Genomic DNA, 5,367 nt, shown 5'->3' on the forward strand with positions numbered 1-5,367 from the left:
TTTTATGTGTTCCATTGCTCTGTAATATATAATTTTCTAACATCACGCCCGTTGTGACAAAGAGTAAAAGGAAAATAAAATACCCTTTTGGGTGTTGTCTAGATCCTAATGTGGAGAGTGGGTTTTGGATTCTTTTCACTACCAATAACCCAAAGGCCATAGCGCTTCAGGTCAGGCCGTGAACGCGTTCAGAAGATTGTTACAACTATACAGAGGCGAAGAAATCAGTATAACAATCACTCGCCATAGCTTGGCTGCAGCCTACCATATTTTTCAAGTGGTAGATTCCGACAAGAAAACTCGTAATGCTAAAATTCCGGTGACCATGTTTTATTTTGGTGGGCCATGTGTGGGTAACCATGTATGGGTTTATAAAATGGAGGAAATGGGATGAAAATTCCTGAGAAAAGTGAATTCCCACAATGTGATCACCATTGTTCTAGGATTGGTGCTCAACGAGAGATGCATGCTGCAGCAACAACACTAAAAAAATGTGGCGGTGTCGAAGATCATAGAAATTATGGACAGGATGCCATGGGCTTACTGTCATGTTGGAATGAAGCTTCGTGTGAACAACACAAATTATCCATATCATAAACCCAATGCAAACATGAGTTGCTTGTCATGATCTTTTTGTTGTCCTTTGACGAGTTAAAAATTGACAGGTGGAAAGGGTCCGAGTCGCCAACCTCTTCACCTTGTATATCACCTTCACCTCGTATAAGGTTCAAGTCTCGGAGGAAGAGACAACGATGAACCAGCACTCCTTGGAAAAAACGACTCTGCTTGGAAATGACATAATCCAAAAACTTAGTCAAACTTGTTGGACTCAGGAATTTCATTGTTAATATCTCATTAACCTAAGAATGCAAACTACTTTTCCAGTCCACCACACCTTCAAGAAACCAAAGTGTTATTTCCTCCTTTGCGCTCTCAATTGTGTCACTACCATGGATAACGTTCCTTTCAACCTCTACAGCAAATTCACCTCTAATATTTTTAGTTCAAGTGCTACAGGATTTGTAGCTCCGATAATTTTCCTACTAGTTGCAACAACACCTTTCCCCTCTTAGACCACAACTAGAATAGGGTTTAAGTATGGGGGATTTACGCAGTGCATTATATTAGATATCATTTTTGGGATTCAACTGCGTTAAGTAAGTCATTCAAACGTATGACCATTTCCATGAGAGGTAGTCGTAACTAACTAATTTCTCATGATTTTTGAATAGTTCACTTAGCACTCATTGCATCGGGTGATGCTCACAGGGGTGAAGAAGTGGGATTGAAACTAGTGAAATGTGGAGAACGAATCACATAGCATCAATCATCACTTCCGGGGCTTGCACCCGGTAACCAGGACTTCCCAGGAGGTCACCCATCCCAGAACTCCTCTGGCTCAAGCGCGCTTAACTGTGGAGTTTTTCCCCACAATCAAGCCCACTTAGCTTGCTACCCCATTTGCAAAACCTTAGCAAGTATTGTGCCTCATGAATAGGGTTGGAAATTGTGTACTCTTGCAATCCAGGAAGAAAGGGCTTTGAAGAAAAATCTTTGTAGTGTTTCTTTGAAAATGATCTCTCTACAACCACCATCTTCAGACTTTTCAAAATAAATCCCTTCTTCTCAAACCTAGATATAATTTCTCCCACCAATCCACGTTGCATGCTGTCAGGCTTAATCATGATGAAGGTCTGCTTCATAATGAATTTTTCAAGAGTTCAAACAACAAGCAAATACTACGTTTCTTGACACGAACAAGGATACAATGATGTGCAATTATAATGCTACCTACCTTGATGCGCAGTTAGAATCATACCTAACAACACTCACTAGCATAATTTTATGAATTAATCCACGACTCTGACAAATTTTGTGGGAAATTAGAATGAAATGACACCTATAGAAGGGGAGTTGCCACATGGCGTCATTCCCTTATGTGTCTAACGCAGGTAGTCTATAAAAAATAAAAAAATGCGTCACTTTGTAGTACAATGTGGAAAATGCATATTATGCCAAGGTTGTTTTATGGTGGGTTTTGGAATGATTAAACCAAGAGTGGAGCACAAGCTAGCTTCTATTTTCAATGATAGTTGCATTTCACCATTGACAGCTAACTTCTCTCACTTCCCTTATGTTTTTGGCAGTTGACGTTGACCACAAATTTTCCAATTATATGGCTTGCTTAACAAATAGATCATGGATAAAACTCTAAACTTCACCCATAGATCTAGTTAACAAGATTATAATGCCAAGATTTGCATCGATCCAATAATAAGCATTAAAAGACCAGGATACAAAGTGTTACCATAACAAATATAACATTGTCAAGATTTAGACTAACTCAAGAAATAACAATACTCAGAGTTGTCAGTGCAATTACATGAGATAATCCAACCACTTCAACATCCAGGAACCATTATAATAGAACTATATGATGCCAAATGTAGGATAGAATTTTGTGATTCCAAGTGTATTATGTGATCATACAAAGTAGCAATGAGAACCATCCAAATGTGATGCCAAGGAAAAATGATAAAAAATTGAAATATAACATGCGTCTTGAGTTGTATTTAGGTTTAAAAATGCGTCCAAGAAATTATCATTTTCATAGCATATTTATAACATACGATGTTATTTCAACCATCAAAGCAACCATTAAATTGATGAATAACAATGGAACTCTAGACATCGATTGTAACATAGTGGGTAGTGATCTTAATATGCAAATGTAAAGTTATATATGAGCAACACTCTTGCACCTTTGGGTTGAGAAATAACTATTTATAATATATATAGTACATCTTTGAGTTGAGAAATTTATTTTATATTTTCATTACACCTTTGGGTTTTAAAGATTCTTTCATAAACTTATTATTTCTTTTGGATTTAAAGAATTTAAATAATTATTATTTAAGCTAAATTATCCAAAAACCTTGAACATGACCCAAAACAATGAACTCTATTGGTGGTTTAGGTGCAATTGATAGTTTAAATACATTTAAGTGGTAAAAACTTAAGCACTCCATGTGATTAGAGCGTAATATTATCTTTTAATTATATTAATGAAGAATTTTTTCCGTTATTTAGTGGAACAGACTTCTCTTATTAAACATGTGGGTGTTTTTTTTAAATGTTTCGTTAAATGAAGTACAAGGCTGCAGCGTGTATTCTTTTCACATGTTTTAATTCTATAATATTAATATTAATAAAATATTAGAAGGGTTTTGTTTTTCTAAGAAACAATTTAATCTTTATTAAGTGTGAGTTTCAAAGTTGATAGGGATGGGAGTTCTTAGTGATAAATAAATTATTTAATAGGTCACATCAATCTTTATAAAAAATTTGGTGTTACTTTCTATTATAGATAGTTTGAAACAATACTGAAAGTCGTGATTAAATAAGGCACCAATTAATGTTTAAGATTTTTTGTTGGAGGATACTAGATACGTTTTTATGTAATGGTTTATTGTTAAAGTTTATGAAGGTGTATATACTCTATTTCACTCTACATTTAAACCTCTCACTTATTATTAAATAGACTCAAGCTGTAAAAAAAACTTTAAAATATGATCACGATACTTAGCTCAGAAATTAAAATTTAATTTAAAACAATAATATTTATATTATTTATAAATGCTTTCACATTCAATTTATTTTTAAATAAAGTTTGATTGAAAAAAAAAATCGTGAATTCTATATATTTTTTTACATAAATTTAATATATAAAATATATAATGATAATGACAATTAAATATGTTCTACTAAATATTAAGAAAGAAAAAAATTAATAGAAATTCCAAATTTTTATTTTTATTTTCAAATTGAAGAAAGAAACTAAGAAGGTGATAGAATTTGCGATCTTTATGCTACTAAGAAGGTGGACAATGAAAAGCACTTCCTTTTAGAGTGTTCGACTCTTTCCCACATTCACTCTCAATTCCCTATCATCAACCACACCTCCAATTCAACCACACCTCCAATTTTCTTGACTTATTAATAGGGACCTTGGAATGCTTCTTTCCCTACTCCTTGATCATAGAAACAAGAGTTTGAAGAATAGCACTTAGACTCTCTTTTCTTGAAGTCCGATAAACCACATTGGTATCAGTGGAAGTTAATCATCATCAATATTTATTTATTTATTTTATTTTATTTTTTATTTTTTTATATTTTATTTTATTTATTATTTTTTGGGTTGTTGAATTGAAAATATTTTACGTTGATGAATTTCTTTAGTGGGTAATTAAATTCAAAGGATTTTAAGGTGATGAAATTTACATTTAAAAAAAATACTTTGCAATATATTTTATAATTAATTATTATACATTTTATAAATTATTTATAATTATTAAAATAATTTTAAAATAAAATTTAATAAATTTTTCCCATATAAAATAATATATAAATTTATAATAAAATATTTATTTATTAATAAAATTGTATTTATATACCTGTGTTATTTATTTGTGGTAAAGTAAATATTAAATAATTAATTATAGTTTGTAATTTATATTTTGATTTTAAGAATTATTTTTTTATATTTATGATAATAATATCTAGTAAAATTTATATGTTTTATGGAGTTTTAAGATTGTAAGAGATTAAATAGAATATTTGAATATTTTACTTCTATGCTTAAAAAGAAGTGAGAGAAGTGTTCCCATATTATTATAGTTTCAATGTTGAATTAAAAGATCAAGAAGGTTTGTAGTGTGACACATATAAAGGGTAAAAAAGGTTGGTAGTGTGACACATATTTAGAAAATTAAATATAGTGTGAGTATAAGATAGACATTTAAGAAAACATACATTTCATCTTCAACCCTCCTAGAATTGCACAAGTGACAAACTCTTTCATCTCATACTAAATATATAGTTTAATTTGATAGATTTTATTTATATGATATATCTTATTTGATGAGTGGAAAGTCCACTCAACCTTTGCCGATGTTTCACATAATTTATTTATACAATTTTACCGAAACAAATAATCTACAAAATATAATGTTTGACTTTTTAAATTATATATATATATATATATATATATAATTTAGTATTTCGAGAAATTTAGTTAATTTAAATTTTCTTACACTAATCAAATTTTAAACAAAATGCCCCTAATAGCGATGACCACACTTCTCAATGGAGGCCCTCAAGGCTTTCCCTCTCCACCACGCGGTAATAATTCTCAATTTAATGAGATGTTCCATCATTTTATCTGCTCGTGCGGTGAACTCTCAAGAGGTATGTTAAGAGGCAAGCACGCGTTAAGATCCTAGTTGGAATTCCGGGTGATGAATTGGGGAAGGAAGGAGCACTGCCACATTACTGATAGGGACCATGGAAGCTCGCTAGGGTTTTGGC

General features: G+C 31.6%; 1 pseudogene; it reads right to left on the minus strand.

Moving 5' to 3' along the window:
* Nucleotides 1–860: 860 nt before the first annotated feature.
* Nucleotides 861–1,703, minus strand: LOC149217267 (nucleoside diphosphate kinase-like; annotated as a pseudogene).
* Between the last annotated feature and the right edge of the window lie 3,664 nt (nucleotides 1,704–5,367).

This window comes from Pinus tabuliformis, chromosome 1_1 (assembly GCF_031772625.1).
Source record: "Pinus tabuliformis cultivar Carrire ecotype Pingquan chromosome 1_1, CPIR1, whole genome shotgun sequence".
NCBI lineage: Eukaryota > Viridiplantae > Streptophyta > Pinopsida > Pinales > Pinaceae > Pinus > Pinus tabuliformis.